This window comes from Ostrea edulis, chromosome 8, assembly GCF_947568905.1.
Source record: "Ostrea edulis chromosome 8, xbOstEdul1.1, whole genome shotgun sequence".
In the NCBI taxonomy this organism is placed as follows: domain Eukaryota; kingdom Metazoa; phylum Mollusca; class Bivalvia; order Ostreida; family Ostreidae; genus Ostrea; species Ostrea edulis.
Window position 1 is genome coordinate 31602050 of NC_079171.1, and position 21717 is coordinate 31623766.

The 21717-nt window shown below is 34.3% G+C and overlaps 1 protein-coding gene and 1 long non-coding RNA gene across 2 annotated transcripts in view; one reads left to right on the forward strand and one right to left on the reverse strand.

Moving 5' to 3' along the window:
- Positions 1-2960: 2960 nt before the first annotated feature.
- The window catches only part of LOC125663086 (zinc finger protein OZF-like), a 29427-nt gene continuing 10670 nt past the window's right edge, over positions 2961-21717 (forward strand). The window contains exons 1-2 of the mRNA XM_048895401.2: positions 2961-3451; positions 19203-19276. The gene's annotated coding sequence lies outside the window, so the exon portion shown is untranslated. The remainder of the gene's footprint in view (positions 3452-19202; positions 19277-21717) is intronic.
- LOC130049558 (uncharacterized) lies at positions 10036-10844 on the reverse strand. The gene is made up of 2 exons (XR_008798102.1): positions 10571-10844; positions 10036-10336 (listed from the first exon to the last, which is right to left on the reverse strand). It is a non-coding gene; the product is annotated as an uncharacterized LOC130049558 (long non-coding RNA).

Genomic DNA, 21717 nt, shown 5'->3' on the forward strand with positions numbered 1-21717 from the left:
ACGGCGTGCGGATTTATCACGTCTCACAAACTTTCGATTTATTCTTACACCGACAGCAAATAAATCCCGCGCACAAAGATCTTCAAAAAAAATTCATTTGCTTTTTTCAATAGCTTCATTGGGTTTTGATGACAAATCATACATAAATGTTCACATTCTTATAACAATGTAAATTAAACGAGTCCCCTCAATACTTATAAAGAATCTAAACATAGTGCGCATAAATACATAATGCCATTAAGTCAATAAGACTTTAGTGTCACAGGCTATTGTACATTAAACATGCGACGTACATGTGTATAAATATATCAACTACAAATATAGATTCGTAAACATGAAACAAATAATTTGTAAGTAAATATTTTATAGTAAAGAAAGTAATATCTCGCTTTCTTAGGTTGGAAAAGCATGGTAAATATTTGAAAATGGGTCTATTACGACCGATCATACTCCCCGTCGAGGCTTCTTCGAAAGCCCAAACCATGTGACTATTTCTACGGGACCCCTATTGATTTTGAGGTGACATGTTTAAAGATCAAGGGTCAAACTGGACATAGTAATATATTGTCTCCTACATTTCAAGAATCAGTAGCTTGATTGACACCAAACTTGGTACACTGGTACATCATATGGAGTAGATTACTACTATTTATTTTAGGTCACATGGTCAAAGGCCAAGAATCAGTCCATTCTGGACATAGGAAGATATTGTCCACTCAACATCTTGACTTGAATTGCTTTGGCACTATTATCAATTAAATGATGCATGTGTATAACCCTTTTAAATTCTGCACCACATTTGGGGAGGGGGGGGGGGTATGTTTTTATTGTTTGACAAACATTTCTTGTTTTCTTTATTGTTTTGATGGTAGCATTTCATGACTATTTGCTGAATAAACTCTCCAAATATGCACGGAGAGTCAGTACAGTAAAACCAGCGATGTTTCTTACAGGTGTCAACTGCATAGTCATTGTAACATTGACTACAGTTTAAGCTCAAGGTATTGATTTGCTAAACTTTTTTGTTAGATGGTACCTTCGTACAACCACTGTGGTGCTTATTTGAGGGTTTCCTGTTGTGATATAGAGTACTATATGACTACATAATGATTTTCCTCCAAGTCTTAGCATTTGTAACTCGTGGATTGTTTAGCACAATCTTCAGTTAGCAATGACTCTTTATATCCATGTTGGATATGTACATGTGATTTAAATGGCAGTGGTCAAATTTAGTCAGTTTACACAGGCATAATGCATTAAAGTATAAATCCTGCTAAAAGAAGCATGGATATGCGAACTCACACACACGATATTCGTCATCCTTGATTACTACTATCTTGCTCCTTCAAGATTACCTATTGCTGTTGACAATAAATTGCGAGTCGACTCTCAGGCCCTTCAGGCCTTTGATTTTTTATTATTTATTTAGCTGCTGATTTGTCTGGTCTGTTGCTTCATATTCACTCTGATTCTATGAATGTTTATATACTCAGTCACAAATATGTAAATTCTTTTATTTTTCAATCTATTTACCGTCAGTTACAGCTTGTATTGCTTTAAATAATATAACTCGCGTGCAATGTTGACAACCAAAATTTGGACCTTCTGAATTTAATGATGAGACCAAGCATCTTAATTTTGCATAGTCTCTAGTTTAACTTTTAAATGACACATTTTACCTTAAGAATACGTATAAGTATAATAAACTTAGACCTATATCCGTTTATTTTGAAAACTTTGTAAACAACAACATACCTCAATCTTAGTTTACAAAATAAATGATAAACTCTTAATTCACAATGTGCTACTGTCATCATGTATAACCATCAAATTTTGTGAAACCTTTTAATCACATTAGACAGTAGATTTTGATTATTAAAAGTGAAAAACAAAATGGAGGATGGATCGTGAATCAATACCATTAAGGTGGAATGATACACCCTGTGATTTTTCCCTATGTGAATTCCTCATATATTTATAGACACATCTGTCATAAGCTCAGATCACAAGTATTTGTCGTTTTAAAGAGCTCTTAGCTCATGTTTATTGTTTACCTGTATATAGTTCCGACTTTAAATAAAAATTGCTTACTTACTTACTTCATTTTTCATAATTTTTAATTCTATTTTTAAAGAAAATTGAATTTCGTAAACCAGAACTTCTCATTTTGTCTTTTGAGAGATTCCTGTTTCCGATGTCTGTACCAAAATACAACAAAACAATAAATTTAGTCATCATATCTCTTTATTTATTTCTGATAAAAGGGCTGCTTTTTCTTTTCTTTTCTTTTACATCAAACTTCAGATTCTTGAAAACCGGCGGTTAAATCTCTACTGTAAATAGAAAATACACTTGTGTTTATTAATGATATGAAAAGGTCAAATTGGGAAAAAAAAGTTAGTATACAGCCCTGGCTATATAAAAATGTTGCCTTAGATGGTAGAGTTATCTTTCCTAAAATAACAAGATCCAAACAACCTGGTACTTTATGTACAAAAAATATTAAAAAATCAATAAATTGATAAAAATCATACTATTGGTATATATATTTTCATCCGAAAGCTATCACTTCTTTCTCAGATAAATGAGAAACGATATAAGAAGGAAAAGTATATAATGTTTATGTAAGAATTGATACTTTTTTGTACAGAATTTTATTGCACACCTGGATCAATCTATTATATGTACATATATTTGCATCTGAGCAAAGCAGTAAAATAAATTGCATGTGCTGTTATGGAGCATAACGTTGTCAATATAACAGGCTACAACAGTTTGATGACTATTTTTATAATAATAATGAACAAAACTGTTAAACTATTGATACTGAAAAAAGTTTTTATTTTCCATAGATAATCAGACAATTAATTTATATATATTTATTAATTAGCATGGTGGGTTTTTTGTTGTTGTTGTTGTTTTTTTTTTTTTTTTTTTTTTTTTTTTGTGGGTTTTTTTTTTAAATTTAAACTGTTGACATTTAAAAATTGTAATTTCAAAAAGTTTTTATCAATTTTTATTATTCTGTTTAACAAAAATGTGTGATTTTTTTATGGTGATATAAAGGTGGCGAAATACACCTTTACCTTGGTTATTTTAATTAAAATTAAATTAAACTACATTGAGAGGAAATTGAAACTGGTTTTTCCATATTCAACCATTACCATGATATTGATAAGTCACCCCACCTTAATTAAAAATACATTAGAATTAATTTACGCATAAATTCACAATATATACTCCTTGTTGCAAACTTTTATTATCACTTTAAATGGCTGAAATATCAACAAATGTTTGTTTTTGCACCTCGGGATTTATAGTACCGTACTACTTTTACACCGTCCCCATTGATCGGGATCGACATTCAGAAGTTAAGTGTTTACAAGTGTCGTATGCTGCATGCTGTTGGGTTGAGTTAAAGAGGCCTAAGTTCCTAAAAATGATAAAACGGGTAAGTTCTGCAATATTCTGCTACATTACGGGTATATGGGAGACATTCTAATTGGGGCGAGGGCCTGTCTAAGGACGCAGTTAAGTTATTTTAACTACTAAAACGTTTTCGGAATGTTCCGCAAACAATCCCTCCGATACTTGGGAACACTTCCTCTACAGCGAGATATTCTCGCGAAAACGCGATTATCCCTCTCTACCGAGAGTACATAGGCCTCTATCCCGTACAACCGAGAAAAACACCCGTGGAGTACATGTCTTCGTGTTTCACGTGAACAGAAGAAAAAGGTGCTGAAAAGTCTGATACTTCTGCAGATATATTAATCAAAACAAATACACTCAAAGTCAAGATGTGCATTGGATTCAGACTCCTTCCCTTTTCTTGACTGTGTTGTCAATATGCCGGTTTATTTCCGCAGGGTTTTAACCGCTCAATGCTCCCCAAGTGGTCAATACTGGTCAATTGTGATTTAAACTGTCGATTTTCCTATATTTTTTATGCCCCCCTTTGAAAAAGAGGGGGCATATTGTTTTGCACTTGTCGGTCGGTCTGTAGACCATGTGTTGTCCGCTCAATATCTTGAGAACCATTCACTTGATGATAATGATATTTCATATGTGGGTTAGTTATGAGTAGAAGAGGATCCCTATTGTTTTTCAGGTCAAAAGGTCAAGGGTCAATCTACTCTGGACATAGGAATATAATGTCCGCTCAATATCTTGAGAACCCTTTGCTTGAAAGACATCAAACTTGGTACACTGGTACATCTTCAGGAGAAGATGACTACTAATTATTTTAAGGTCACATGGTCAAAATTCAAGGGTCAAATTGGACATAGGAATATACTGTCCGTTCAATATCTTGAGAACCCTTTGCGTGACAGACATCAAACTTGGTACACTGGTACATCTTCAGGAGTTGATGACCCCTATTGATTTTTAGGTCACATGGTCAATCCACTCTTGACATAGGAAGATATTGTCTGCTCAATATTTTGAATTGATGATACTACTCTCAATTAAATGATGTGTGTGTGTATAACCCTTTTCAATTTTGCACCATGGGGGGCATATGTGTTTTACAAACATCTCTTGTTTTACATTTCTTGCAAATATAAAGATAAATTAAGTCTTTTCATAGTATGGATCAATTGTTGATTAATAATTTTCATTAGGTTTCATTTAAGTTTGATATATTTAGTTAGCTGAAACTGACCGAAATATGTTAAGTACCTACCAGACTGAGGGGTCACAGTTATATAGCATAGCTTGACAATTGGAGACAGATCTGTTAATACATGTACCTGGACAGATTAAGAATAAAAGGTAACTGGACATTACCTGAGCACAGGAAGCAGAGTTGACAGGTGTTAAAGGGACTGGTTCACGATTTTTGATAAAAATATTTTTCATTTTTGATGTTAAACATTAGAAATATAACTCATTTAATGTTGACAGCCAACATTTTTACCTTCTGAATGCATGAATGAAAGCAATATTTTAGCCTTAAATGTGTTATGTAAACAAAGACTCGAGTCTTTTTATGTAAACAAACAAACAAGTGAAATATTGATTTTGTAATACAATGCATCTTAATTTTGCATAGTCACAAATTTTAACTTTTAGATGACACATTTCACTCCAAAAATGCTTGAAAAATGAAAGATATAATAATACTTAGATTGATATCCATTTCTTTTGAAAATTCCGTAAACAATAACATATCGCAATCTTTGTTTACAAAACAATTAATAAACTCTCTAAAATGAGCTTCTGTGATGATGTATAACCTTAATTTTCATGTGAAATCTTTCAAACACATTAGACAGTAGATTTTTATCATTAAAAGTGAAAAACAAAATTTTGGGTAAAATCGTGAATCAGTCCCTTTAAGAAGCATAGGCTGGGACCAGAGATGACCAGTGTGCATGTTATTGTTATGAAAACATCACCAACCCACCCCCTCAAATATTAATTTAGCAGTTAAAATGAAGATTGGAAACAATAGGTAGTTCATTTTAAACTAAGGAATTGGAACAGAAACTTTTAAATCTTCCCCAATTCAACAGAGTCATTGGCACATTATTTATTTAATATTATGACTTACAAGTATATTATAAGGGCTGTTCCAGAAATAAATACATGGGGGGGGGGGGGGGGGGGGGGGTCGGGAGGCACCTTTTTTGTATATACCAAGCACCCATAAAAAAAAATAAAAATAAAAAATTACCCCATGACCCATGAAATTAATAAACTCATTTTACAATGACCCGCGATCATCCTATTCTAATATTGTTTTCTGGAAGTACTAGGTTTGGACAATAGCACTCTTTCCGACTAAATTACTCGGTTATAATATAATGAATCAACATCTTCAACTCTTTTCATACATGATTATTATTTTCTTCTCATTTCTCTCTCTCTCTTTCTCCTTTCCTTTACGTTTCAAACTTTTCAATGGGGGCCAGTATTTTGTCAGTCCGTGTTTTGCTGAAATCTATAAAACAAACAAACAGATACATGGCTGAAATTAAAATTATCTCTGTGAACTGTCAAGGTCATACAATGCATTACTTATAATAATCAAAAAATATATATATAGGAATAGATGTCAAAAAAATCAGCTAACACTTAAAGCCCTTATAAATGATTGGAAACAATTGTATCAAATCAACCTGGATAGTTATAAGGAAAGAAATGAATTAGATAAATTTAAAATGGACTGGGAAAAATGGTCTCCATTAGTCAATTGACTCCCTCCTCCCCCCCCCCCCCCCCCCCCCCCCTCTCTCTCTCTCTCTCTCTCATAAAAAGAAAATGAACATTATAATATATATATGTACGCTTAAATATATTCATATTCTTTTGTATCTACTTTTGTGCAAATGTATGTCGACTGAGTGAAATAAAAAAAAAAAAAAAATTTTACAATGACCCATCTAATAAAAAAAAAAACTAACCAGACCCACCACAAAAATATTTTTAAAATGAAAACGGTACAAGTCTCGCGAGGTTTTCGGGACAAACATTCTAGTCAATGACGCGGTAATGCCTGTGCGACATTGTATCACAGTAGTTCTGAAGAAACGATGTCACATCAACAATCAAAGGCATCTATGGCGGGAATGTTGGAAAGATTGGGAGTCCAAACGATGCTATTATCATGAAATGGGTATGGATATGTTTTTCCACGAATCGTTCGTCTTTCTAATGGAGCCCGCGCCCGGAGGCCTCTATATCACCATCACACCGACTGATAAATATAACGCATCGGTACCCTCGTATAAATCAACTAAGGTTTGCCTATTTTTATTAGAAAACGGAATACCTATTGGTTTCAAAATATTCCCAAAATCGATGCACTGTAAACTGTAATAATCTACAGAACAGAGTTCGCCGCCATCACGTCCAAAGGGACCCTACTAAACGTGCCTCTAATTTGAAGAGTGCCGTAATGGAAAGTTATGCGCTGCAAAGAGCGACAACTCGAATAGTTCTATGTTACTTCCGATTTCGAAAGCAGCATTTCGAAAGCACGTTTTCAATTTTCCCTCCGACGTTTTGTAACCAACACGACAAGAGCGACAATAAAAATATTCTGAAAACTCAACACCCACATGGTACAAAATAAAACAATAGAAACTACCCACTACCCATAATAAATATTTTTTTAACAGTCCAACCACGGACCAATTAAAATATGAAAAAATACGACCACCCATACAAAAAAATATCGTTTGCCGCCCGACCCCCCCATTTGATCATTTCTAGAACAGCCCTAAACTGATAGTGTGCATGCTATGAATTACAGTATTTACCATAATGGTCACTTAAACATTTAAAATAAATAACACAGACTATAATGACCAAATAATTTTCGATCAACCAGTATTGACCACCGGTCGGTCAATACTCATTTTGCCAACCCTGCTTTGGAGAACTCTCGTACATAGTGAGGCGCGAAACAATTTGTTTACATGCGGGAGTGGGACAAATATTCATCACTGCTTAAGTGAATGTACTCAGTAAGTCTCTCATACGATCACCCGAATTCAACTGATACACAAACAAAGTAAGTTATAAGGATTTAGGGAGTAATTAGATACAGAGAATTCTTTTATCATATCACGTTATTTCGTTGGTCATAAGTACCATATCTAAGATATTACTTGCAAATTATATGACATTGTTTTTATGTTGCCGCTTTAGTAAAACATTTCATTTGATAGTATTTTGTATTTCCCACATTTACATATTATGAGGAGCCACTTTTAATACATTTCATGGTCTTCCTCGCTGACTGTAGGTCCACTCTATCCAACTTAGTCATTCAAAGTTCCACTAAATGCACCTCCAACACAGAAGAGTTCGTTTCTCGAAACTGGCTTATTATAGAGAGATAATTCATGTCATGTTGCATGTGCCACACTTATTCAGCGTTGCACGGAATTTTTCATTATTATCAATCAAAATGCCTGCTTAAGGTAATGTTTACTTTCTCGCTGAAGTGGGATAATCGCCTTTTAGAGAGAAGATCTCAATATAAGGGAACTGTACACAAACTGTATAAAAAAAAAAAAAAAAAAAAAAAATTCACTGGTCAAGTGGGCTGGTGAATTGATGAAATTAACTGGTCTAAACAATTATTTACCTGTCAGTATTTTAGTTACTTGATTTAAAAAAAAAACAACTTTAAGGGTGTACTCTCGTGGTAATTTTACCGCGAGTGGGTCACCATACTTTTTAAAAAGTCGTAAATCTGGGTATGCCTGTGTTTTATTTTGTATGCACACAGTAGAACATTAATATGTGTTTTTGTTTGTAAGTAATGTTGATCAACTAACAAAAATTAATTAAAACATGACAATTTTTTTCTTATTTTCTCAATTTACGACATTAGTGATGACGTTACGATTGTTAACAAACTCGAGCTCGAAGACGCACACTGTACGATGTCGCATTTAGTCTATTCTAAAGCAGTCCAGAAACATACATGGGCGATTCGTTAGAAGTAAAACGGCTATTAGATCAGGCTGCATCCGATATTCTCACAAGTGAGTGGCAGACAGAGAAAATTACAGACAAGCAGGCACAACCACACACATGGTGACACAGTACGTGTACTGTACATAGTGTCAGACGAGAGGGGAGAATGGAAGAATGTTAGCGATGTAGGACCTGAACCAGAGGCTGCTGATATAGTGTTGAATGAATTTGTAAGTTTTTCAATATACAAGAATTTTTTTTTATGAAAATAAATTCTACAAACTATGTAGATCTGTACCTAAATTGATCTGCGATCTTCCCGATCCCGCCTAGTCGGTCATGAGCGAATCTCGCTTCTAACGTTCAATGTATCATTATTGAAGCATCCTTTTGATTAAAAAATGTAATCTATATCATTGTTTTAAAAAATCGCCAAAGTATACAGCAAATTTAATTCATTAAAAAGAGTTCAAAGGGAAAAGGGGGGTTTCTCCCATCTAGAGAATTATGGCGCGCCATTCGTGTACAAATTAGTTAAAACAAAAGATGATTTTGTTGACTATATATACATGTATAGATATGTTTCTCTTGGGCTACTAGATCGATAATTTGTTTCTAATCAGTTCTGGAAAATTAAATTATTTTATCAAAATTTTATTTTAATTATTCCTTCAAAGTTTAATTGTCAAAATTTTTTTATAATTTTAAAATTTGTTTATAGGGTATTGAAAATGCACATCTAAAAAAAATCCTGATTAGAATTTCAGCATATATTTCATAAACAGTCATTTATGCACTAACAAATTCATTTATACCATTTTGCATAAGAAATTCCTGTAGAGTAACAATTTGTGGAGCAAGACATTGAAACATAATCCCTGGCTAGACAAAAATTGGAGTTAGTTGAAGTTGGTGTATTAGCAGTCTGGTGGTAAACCTAATAGTATATTCTGTTCTATTGTTAAGAATTTACAGTATTGATAGAAATTGAGTTCCAATGTTTGCTTTTTAGCTACATCCATTTGGTAACCACAGTGAGAGGGATGAGTGGTGCTATTGTCATATGAAGAACCATACCAGGAAGTGCAGATTTCTTTCTCATGGCCACATGGAAGTTGACTGTTAAAACTAGTTTCTGGATAATAACTCAAGTACTTTGCATTCTTTTCAAACCAAATTTGGACATAAGGATACATACAAAGAAAGGAAGATGCCTATCAATTTTGGGGTCAGAAGGTCAAAGATCAAGGTCACAGTGCATGGAAATTAGAAAATGCTGATGCGGGGGCATATGTTTTACACATTCTGTAGTTGTAAATGAATTAGTATTGTATATATGCATATATTATTTATGTTTTCTGATTATTTATCATATAATGAAATAAATATATACATACATGCCAACTTTTAAAAATCCCCATGGGGGATTTTCCGCGCGACGACCTTTTTTCAAAGCTCAAAATTCACGACATTTTAGCATGAAAATAAATATTTGTCCTTTCAAATAAAATATCAATCAAATCATTGTTAATGTATCATATATTAACAAACATCAAATGTGTTTGACCATTAACTATATAAAAAAAAAACTTTGAAAGATATACATTAATATTTTATTAAAATCATCTATTCAGCAAAAAATCTTCTCCAACAAGTCACATACATAATATCAAATAATATTTAAGGTTGCATCCTTTTACACCATACAATAAACATTGGCCGGTCTATATATCAAAATTTAAATTAAAGCACATGCATTTAGGTACGACTGCAAAGGCGATCTTGCTTGTCTGTAAACATGGGCTTGCAGAGACTGGTGGAATAATCTGCATTGCAACCAAAAAAGGAGTGATCTGCCCTGCTATGAAGTTTGCGAACAAAACCTTTGCACCCATGACATCTGAAATAATTACCAGGAAAAAAAACCCACATCAAAATATTCCGTTTTACTTGTAAATTAAGGCTACTTGCTAAATAAAAAATTCAGTACAGAAATGTGCGAATTACGCATCACAAAGTATATTTAATGAATACTACACTATATACTATATAGACTATATAATACATCGCTATAGACGGATAGATTTGGATAGCCTATATTATTATAGTTGGAAAAAATATATACTTGACGTACCTTATTGCAAATTTTGGATGCTGTCAGCGAGAGGCGGAATGTCCGATTGTTTGGTGGTGGCACTAGCATCGTTGTCATTCACGTTTGTGTAAAAGATAGGTCAATTTGAAATCCGTCTTCCCGATTAATTACTATCAAAAAATGCTTCGTACTGTCCAATAAACACCCCGACACAGGCAGACCAACCCGACACCATGCGACACAGGTAAACAGCAATGGCTGACTATTGTCCCGATTTCTGACTGGCCACTTCAGAAATGACGCGGGATTTCCAATTCTGGTCACGAGATTTCACGATTATTCCGCTTTCAAACTCGTTTTCAATCGTGAAATCGGAAATTTTGGTCGGAAAAAATTTCAAATCGGGATTTTTGGGTAATTTTGCTTTCCCGATCGGGAAAGCGGGACCGGAGGGTAAAATCGGGAAGATCCTGCCTAAATCGGGAAAGTTGGCATGTATGTATATAGAATCTGTAAATATGAATTGAAAAATACACATTTTATAACAAATCGTATATTGTTATTGTTTAGAATGTATGTCAGTGTAAGAAGGGGGGTGGGGACACAAAATGGTTCAAATCTTTGTTCCAATGCACACTACCCCACACATTTTTTTCATTTAAATTAAGCAAAAGTATGATTCAAATCTACATTAGTAATTTCAGAAAAAGTTTGATACAGATATTCTCCCTAAGTTGAATTTTTTGATGAAATAGGTCTTCAAATTTGTGTGATATTTTATACAATTATGTTAATTAATGCTTCATTTTTTGTAGAATTGGTGACATATTTTATGTAAAAGTTATTGAAATAATCAATTATGCTTAATTTTCATAAAATAAAAGAAAGCCAATATTATTCTGTCCTTAATATTTGTTTTATAGTGTGTTTCTTGTGAAAATTGGTGATTTTCATGAAAAATTAAGTTTCAGCAAAGGGGCAACTTTGAGGGGCTGTAATTCTTTAAAGTCCACACTAACGTACTCTTTTTTTATGTTTTAAATGTCTTTCGGATAAAGATGTATCAATTAAAATGGTTTATCAAAAAAGTTTGATACTTCTGAAAAAATTCAAACCCGGAGAGAACATTTATATTTAATGTAAATCCACAATATTAATGGCCTCATGACTGGGATAATAGTAAATTTGAACCATTTAAATGTCACCAATATGGCTTCAAATGCCTTCTTGAATTTATAAGTAGGCTTAATTGAATAAGTAGGCTTAATTGTTCTCCTAGGGGTGCAAAGGTGCATTCATTTGTGCAAACAGCAATGGAACCCAAACCAGGAAATGGCTAGTATGCCAAATTTCATTAGATCTTGCTATTGCATCTGTCCACATGACAAAGTCAAATTCACGTATGTAACAAGAGTTGTATTATTAGCAGTTTCCATCCATATCCACTTATGGTTTAAAAAAAATGATCAGAAAAATATGAAAAGTTAATTATCTAATTTCACACTTGCAGTGTCTATTCACTTATGATTGATTGATTGTATATATTGTTTAACATCTCTCTTGAGAATCATTCACTTGTATATGATTTATTGATTGTATATATATATATTGTTTAACATCTCTCTTGAGAGTCATTCACTCATATAGAGACGTCACGATTGCCGGTAAAGGGCTGCAAAATTTAGGTCTATGCTCGGCGTTTGTGGCTAGTCCCATACGTTTTCTGTTTAATGAGCATAATTGTTACTGATATTAAATGCACGGTTACTTAACAACACATTGAGCAGGGAGGAATCTTTGTCGTGCAGCACCTGTTGTGACACGGGACCTTGGTTTTAGTGGTCTCATCCGAAGGGCCGTTGTCCCATTTAAACGCCTCTCACCTGGGAGGATCGACAATACGCAAGATCGTAAATACCGAGTTAGCGGAACTCTCTTGTAAAGAAGTCTGGAAAAGCGTGTCGATCTTGGGCATTTTTTGTTTATTCAAAACATGGCATCGGAAGACGATTTAACCTCCACGTGCTTTCCACAATTAAAAGCATTTTTAGATGAAAGGTATGTAAAAGCGTCTGGATACAGGAAAAATGAACTTTTGAATTTAGCTCGCGAAGCTATATATTTTGACGCAAGCTCTTCTCAGCTTTGGGAATTTCCTGGCTGACAGCAGTGGGAAAAAATCCACCACATTTCCATTAAAATCTATCAGTTGTGGATATTTCTGCGTATTATGTTTCTTTCTTGAATCATTAACTACTGCAGTCTACTGCAATGCAATGACAGTACACCATTGTTAAAATCGGGCGAATCGATCACGACAAAAGTTGCAGAACTGGTATTATTTACCAACATGCCCAAATTCTCGCAAACTCTGGGTCTCGCGAGACTTTGAAAGGGGAAAGTAAAGTTTAAAACCAAGACAGAAAAAGTAGTCGCGATCTTGCGTATTGGTGACAATGTAGATTGCGCACCATTAGGCGTAATGTTCAACAAAGTGCATTGTTTATGAAAGGCAGGGCAAGATGATGATGATGTGTGACGTCTTGTCTACGTTTTAATTAATCGAATCTGATTGGTCGAGAACAGTGCTCCAAGTCATATTTGGTATCAGGTCGTGAAATGGCAACCTAGAAATATTTCCGATTGCCATTTTAAAATTTCTAGTCGCCAATTACAAAATTTCTACTTGCCATGGTAAAAGAATTTGTAAATAAGACTTGCAAGCAACCCCATACATGCGTGCTCTAAACTTTGTTTTTCGGCCTTCTTGATTGCTTTTAAACGTAATGTTTTGACTTAGATTGAAAAATATTTAATGAAACCTCCAATACCGATTGTAAAATTTCACTGGATGCCAGAATTTTCTCCTCATGAAAATGCGACTTAATTATGATCTCTAATTCCAAAATTGATTTTCTAGTCGCTAATGCAACTGTTTTACTCGCAACTTGAAGCGCTGTGTATGTATGCAGTCTTCACGAAAACTCAGTGTTCCGAACACTAAGACCAGTAAAAATCAAAACTCAATAAGTCTTATGGGCCTGTAGATGTTTTGCACAGCAAGTCACAATAAATAATTTGTTGCTTGAAGTCATATTCTTAATGCCATAGGTGCCTCCTTGGTCGAGTTGCGCTCAAAATCACATGGCCTCTCAACCTCTTTCAGTGCGGGTTCGAATCCCGCTCGCATCGGTAAGTGAGAAAGTTTCCCAGTTTACTTTTGGAAGGTTGGCGGTCTCTTTCCAGGTACATTGTATCTGAGTTCTCTCTTCCACCAATAAAAAGTGGACGCCACCAAATAACTGCAAAATTGTTGAGTGTGGCGGAAAAACAGCAAATCAATCAATCAATCTTAATGTCATATAATTTGCAGAGCTTTATCATCAGAATAAATAAATTAAAGAGGTAACATTCTATTAAATATGAATGAATTATAGAATGTGAACAGTAATCATATTTGAGAAAATGTAGGTGAATTCATTGCAGAATCAAATACCATACATCTCATTGTGTAGGTATATACACTTACAGTAGAATTATATACGATACATCCCATTGTGTAGATATCATTAGACTGTCAGCAGTGACTTACAGTAGAATTATATATATACAATACATCCCATTATGTAGATCTATCTATATCAATAGACACTTACAGTAGAATTATATACGATACATCCCATTGTGTAGATATCAATAGACATCCCATAATGTATGTAATAGACCAGTGATTTTTTAAGGCCGAATTTTGGCCCTTTCCCCTCCTAAAAATTGTCAATTTTTTCCCAATTTAGCTTGCATTTTCCCCAATAATAGAATTATGAAAGGAAAACGTATTTGAAAAAAAATAAACATTCGATGTGAATTATTTAGATAAGACTTAACAAAGAGTTATGGAATGATGATTTGGATAGAATCGTTGAAAAGTTTAGAAGGTTAAAAAAAATTAGATGTGTAAAATAAAGATGATATAATGTATGATATATGATTTTAAAACTTATTTACGATAAAATAAATTTTTCCCAATTTGACTGAAATGTCGACAATTTTTCCCAATTCGAAAGCCACAGGACCCTTGTTGAAAATGTAGAAAAATCATTGTAGACACTTACAATGAAAACTTGGGGGTCAGTTAATTTCACTGTGGGCTAGTAAATTCAGACAATCCACTGGTCCTTAACTGACCAGCAAGTTCAAAATGTTTTCGTGAAGACTGTTTACATGTATATATATTGAAAATGTATACAGTACATAGCATATTTTGATAGCATGATAAACAAATGCCATGACCCCAAGAGATTTGTTTATAAAAGTAAATTAAGTTAATATACACGAACTGATAATTTGAGGGTTTTGAGTACATTTAGATAAATACCAGTCAGTAGTCTGCATTGAAAACATTGGTACATGTGCAGTATGCCTTAAAAGGGTACAGTTAACCATCTACATGTAAACCTCAATACAAAGTAGATTAACACAGATGTCCATGCAATCAAGGATAGGGTAAAATCATGCAGTTGTCAAAATGTCATTTTTTGGTTTATTTTAGTATTTTACCCAATATTGAACACCAGGCCTGGAGGTTATAAAACTTTTATCGTACTCATACTCAAACTCAGCCATTTTTGTTTTGGGTATAACTCTGAGCAAGCTTTGAAACATACTCGAAAAATCTTAAGCATGTACTCCATTTGAGTGTGAGAATGATTTTATAAAAGTTTTATAACCTTCTCTTTTGAGTATGTGTACGATTTAGAGAACATAGTTTGAGTCTGAGTATGAGAATGTGCTCAAAAAAGTTTTATAACCTCCAGGCTACACATCCATACTCACAATTGTACATATCGTGTATAAGTTTCTTCCCCAGTGATACAATTAAGGCAAATATTTACTGAATTAAAAAAGGCAGCCAAAAAAAACAATGTTTTACCTACCCCCTACCCTATTTTCTTTTTTTCAAGATGTAATCGGAAACACTTATTTTTGAGTAAGGGAGCTCACAATAGCGGTTGACCCTGCAGCACTGCACTTCAGATTTTGAGTACAAACCTAAATGTTGATACATACGAGAGAGTAGGCAAATAGTTCTTAATCTAAGGTCATTGATTTAATTTCGGCAAAATATGGGAAATATTGTGCATATCAAAGTGGTTGGTTTACACAAAGTATTGGTTACATTGTGTTCTTGTATTTAAAAGCAGTGTTACCTAATTGCAATATTTCTTTATCATTTGGTTTGGAGACAATGTGAACACGCATGAATACATTATGTATTCAATCTCTACCCAGAGTTATCATTCCTTACACTCACATTAGTATTAATTGTTATTTCACATGTAAATCCATTATTCTAACAGAATTCTGATGAAAATGTTTCTGAAATGAATGAAAGGATTCTATATTTGCTTTGTTTAAATAGATATATAAACAACAAACGACTTAACATTATTTACATATTATGCACGTAGTACATTTTTGTTGGAATACTTCTGAAGTTCATGTAAACAGAACAAAGGAATAATTAAGCGATCAAGATATTTGAAGACTCTAAGAGAATAATTTGTATCAATCGATACCTGCTACAAATTGTGTATGGGCTGTTACTGTTTTGTCTTGAATTGCAATAGGCTTTTGATATTTGACATACAAGTACACATAAATGATCATCTCATGCAGATGTGCTGGGTACCATGGGTAGTGACCTTTCACCTTTGATCTTGAACTTTTATGTTCACACAATTTTTGAAGGTTTTATGGGTAAATTCCTCTAGGCTATATGTCGTTTTCCTAGTTTGTGACATATTGCATGTCCATAGATATCTAGTTAAGCACAATATACATGTTTTACCATACTTTAAAGATTCGAAATTAAAGCTTACAAGACGGTGCTGTATAGTATACCCCCACCCCTTGTTGGAATTCACAGGCAAGTCGACTCTGATCGAGGCCTTTGATTTTTTCTGGCCTAAGCAAGGACTTTCATATTTCTATATATAATTTAACGAAAAGACTGTGTGATGCAAGGGTGTGTGATCTTGTGACCTTGACCTGGAAGTTTGACATACTTTTGATAAAATCTTACCTATACAAACATGTATACCGTGAACTTTTCCTATCTTATATATATATATTTCTTATGGTAAGACCTTTCATTTGATATCATGATCTTTGACTTTGTGACCTTGAATTCATAGTTTGGTCTACTTTTAAGAAACTTATTAAATATATTTGAAATTATTTTAGGTGGGACTTTCATATTTTGTATGTAGTTTTTTTTATGGCAAGACCTTGTATAAAATGGTGTTTGAACTTGGAATTTGACCTACTATTCAAAAAATCCCTGACCTATTCAATGTCCTAAAACTATCTAAGGTTAGGCTTTCATATTTTAAATGTTCTACATGGCAAGACTTTATTATTTGACTTTGTGACCTTGACCTGGAAGATTGACCTACATTTGGTAAGAATCTTAGCGAACACGGATATAGCCAAATTACGGCTATAGCGAAGTGAAATTGATTTCCCCAGCAAATTCTTTATATATTCTATTAAAAAATCTGTGTGTATAACAAATACGGATATATCGAATTTGCGGATATAACGAAGTAAATTTCTTTTCCCCTTGAATTAAAAATGAACGTAAAAATCATCTTTTATAACGATCTTTTCGTTTCAACCTTGTTGTGATTTTTATGCCCCCCCCCCCCCCCCCCTTCAAAGAAGAGGGGCATATTGGTTTACACCTGTCGGTCGGTCGGTAGACCACATGTTTTGCACTCAATATCTTGAGAACCATTCCCTTGATGATAATGATATTTCATATGTGGGTTGGTTATGAGTAGAAGAGGACCCCTATTGTTTTTCAGGTTCAAGGGTCAATCTAGTCTGGACATAGGAATATAATGTCTGCTCAATATCTTGAGAACCCTTTGCTTGAAAGACATCAAACTTGGCACACTGGTACATCTTCAGGAGAAGATGACCGCTATTGATTTTGAGGTCACATGGTCAAAGGTCAAGCATCAAACTGGACATAGGAATATACTGTCTGTTCAATATCTTGAACACTTTTCTTGACAGACATCAAACTTGGCACACTGGTACATCTTCAGGAGAAGATGACCCCTTTTGATTTTGAGGTCACATAGTCAAAGATCAAGGGTCAAACTGGACATAGGAATATACTGTCCATTCAATATCTTGAGAACCCTTTGCTTGACAGACATCAAACTTGGTACACTGGTACATCTTCAGGAGAAGATGACCCCTCTTGATTTTGAGGTCACATGGTCAAAGGTCAAGGGTCAAACTGGACATAGGAATATACTGTCCATTCAATATCTTGAAAACCATTTGCTTGACAGACATCAAACCTTTGTACACTGGTACATCTTCAGGAGAAGATGATCCCTATTGATTTTGAGGTCACATATTTAAAGGTCAAGGGTCAAACTGGACATAGGAATATACTGTCCATTCAATATCTTGAGAACCCTTTGCTTGACAGACATCAAACTTAGTACAATGGTGTATATTCAGAAGAAGATGACTCCTATTGATTTTGAGGTCATATGGTCAAAGGTCAAGGGTCAAACTGGACATAGTAATATACTGTCCACTCAATATCTTGATTACCCTTTTGCTTGAGAGACATCAAACTTAGTACACTGGTACATCTTCAGGAGAAGATGACCCATATTGATTTTGAGGTCAAAAGTCAATTGTTTAATTGGATATAGTAATATATTGTCTCCTATATTTTAAGAATTATTTGCTTGATTGACACCAAACTTGGTACAGCATAAGAAGTAGATGACTCCTATTGATTTTGAGGTCACATGGTCAATTCACTTTTGACATAGGAAGATATTGTATGCTTAATATTTTGAATTGATGATACTACTATCAATTAAATAATGTGTGTGTATAATCCTTTTCAATTTTGCACCATGGTGGTATATGTGTTTTACAAACATCTCTTGTTAACAATCGCTTTCCTTTCCATAAAGGATCCACGCTTATTACGAAATTTCTGTTGTATAAATTTTTCAAGAGAGGATGTCAACACAAAACAATACTTACACATACATTTATTGAGAAATTTATGAACAAAAAGGAAAGAATAAAAACAAGAAAGAAAAAAAACACGACACAGTCAACGATTGACTGATATTTTAAAAAGACATAGTCTGTTTGTATGTATAACACATGATGTTGTTGTCATTTTTATTTTGACATCTTATCCTTAGACGAATTTGACCTCACTTTTTGGGCACACTGTTTTCCCCTATAATAGCTCTAAACCTTCATTGTTATTTCGAATTTCAAACATTTTGGTTGAGCATCACTGAAGAGACATTATTTGTCGAAATGCGCATCTGGTGCATCAAAATTGTTACCGTATAAGTTTTACATTATGACTCCTGGGTCGAGGCCTCTGCTGGTGGACTGTTAGTCCCCGGGGGTCTCTACAGCCCAGTAGCTAAGTATTTCGTTACTAGCTTGAAAATACGGATGTATATTTAATTGCTGTTGTAAAATTTAGAAATTCATTTCAAAATTAAGGATTATCTCCCTCATGCATAGCTCTTATCCTTAGACAAATTTGACCTCACTTTTTAGGCACACTGTTTTTCCCTATAATAGCTCTAAACCTTCATTGTTATTTCAGATTTCAAACATTTTGGTTGAGCATCACCGAAGAGACATTATTTGTCGAAATGCGCATCTGGTGCATCAAAATTGGTACAGTATAAGTTTTACATCTGCTTGTGTGATTAGATAATCCATCAAGATAAATTATCATATATGAATCAGTGTGTACATATCTTTTATAAAAATATTTCATCTTGAAAATATCTAGGCTTAATTTCTCTTTGAGACAATGCAAACGCAAGTATATCGATTGCTGCTTTCTTATGTAACTGATCTACTTTAGAGCTGAAAGTAGATCAAATAGTTTTCTGGATTTTTCCTCGCCATGGATACAGATATTGCACTGAAAGTCTAACAGGCGTGTTGTACCATTTGTGGTAGTGTTATTTAAGATGTCAGGCATTCAAAAAGAGAATTGATAGGTAAACATCAGAAAATCACACATTTTCGAAAAATGGAATAATAAAAATAGATTAAAACTTGTTAAAATGATAAATTTGTAGTGTCATCAGTTTAGAAAAACTGCTAATTTATAAATTATATGTATAAAATTTCACAATCACTCCTGCATGAATTCATCATAAAATTTACCAGACATTTGATCTAGCTGACACAGTTCTAATTTGTCCAGCCTAGTTTTTGAAATCCACCAGTCCCACTGGAAAAAATTTAAACCGTTAAATATTTCTAAAGTCTGGTGATTTTGATCTCACCGGAGCTGGAGTCTCAAGTGAGCTTTTCTGATTGAAATTTGTCCATTTGCGTAGTCGTTGGCGTCATTGTAAACTTTTCACTTTCTAGCTCACCTGAGCGAAAGGCTGAAATGACCTTTTCTGATAAAAATTTGTCTGTTGGCTGTAAACTTTTCACATTTTCACCTTCTTCTCAAGAACCACTTGGTCAATTTCAACCACACTTGGCCAAAAGCATCCTTGAGTGAAGGGCTTTCAAGTTTTCAAATGAACGGCCATTTCCCCTTCAAAGGGAGATAATTAAAAAAATGCAAAATTAGGGTAGGGTCTTCCAAAAATCTTCTAACTAAGAACCAATGGGCCAGAGGAGCTGACATTTACATAAAAGCTTCCTGACATAGTGCAAATTCAAGTTTGTTCAAATCATGGCCCCTGGAGGTAGGATGGGGTCACAATAGGGGATCTGAGTTTTACAGGGGATCCAAGTTTTACATAGAAATATATAGGGAAAATCTTTTAAAATCTTCTCCACAACCACTGAGCCAGAAGAGCCGAGATTTACATTAATAAAGCTTACTGACATAGTGCAGATTCAACTTTGTTCAAATCATGGCCTTCGGGGGTAGGTTGGAGCCACAATAGGGGATCAAAGTTTTGCATAGAAATATATAGGGAAAATCTTTAAAAATCTTTTTCTCAAGAACCAATTAGTCAGAATAACTGAGATTTACTTGAAAGCTTCCTGATATAGTGCAGATTCAAGTTTGTTCAAATCATGGCCTCCGGGGTATGCTGGGGCCACAATAGGGGATCAAAGTTTTACATAGCAATATATAGGGAAAGTCTTTCAAAATATTCTTCTTAAGAACCACTGAGCCAGAAAAGCTGAGAGTTACATAGAAGCTTCCTGACATAGTGCAGATTCAAGGTTGTTCGAATCATGGACTCCGGGGATAGGTAGGGACCACAATAGGAGATCAAAGTTTTAAATAGAAATATATAGAGAATTTTTTTTTAAAATCTTCTTCTCAAGAACCATTGGGCCAAAGAAGTTGACATTTACATGAAAGCTTTCTGACATAGTGCAGATTCAACTTGTAAAAATCATGGCCCCCAGGGGTAGGTTGGGGCCAGAATAGGGACTAAGGTTTTACATGCAGATATATATGGAAAGTCTTCAGAGTGAAAAATTCTCGAGCGAGACGTCAAGCAAGACACAATCTTCAGGCCAAGGTGACTCAGATGAGCAATGTGGCCCATGTTCCTCTTGTTCATCTTCTTCTCCAGAACCACTTGGCCAATTTCAACCAAACTTGGCTCAGAGCATCCCTCATAGAAGAAAATTCAAGTTTGTTCAAGTGAAGGGCCATAACCCCTTCAAAGGGGAGATAATCACCAAATACATATATATATATATATAGGGTGGGACCATTTAAAAATCTTCTCAAGAACCACGGAGCCAGAAGAGCTGAATTTCATATGAAAGCTTCCTGAGAATGCAGATTCAAATTTATTAAAATTATGGCCCCCAGTGGTAGAGTGAGCCATGATAAGGGATCAAAGATTTACATCCAAATATATAGGAAAAATCTTTAAAAATCTTCTTCTCAAGAACCATAGGGCCTCTGTGGCCCAGTGGTTAGAGCATCACGCTCAAAATCACAAGGCCTCTCACCCCTGTCAGCGCAGGTTCGAATCCCGCTCATGCTGGTAAGTGAGAAAGTTTCCCAGTTTATTTTCGGAAGGTCGGTGGTATCTTCCCAGGTACATTGTATCTGGGTTCTCTCTTCCACCAATAAAAACTGGATGCCACCAAGATAGCTGAAAAATTGTTGAGTG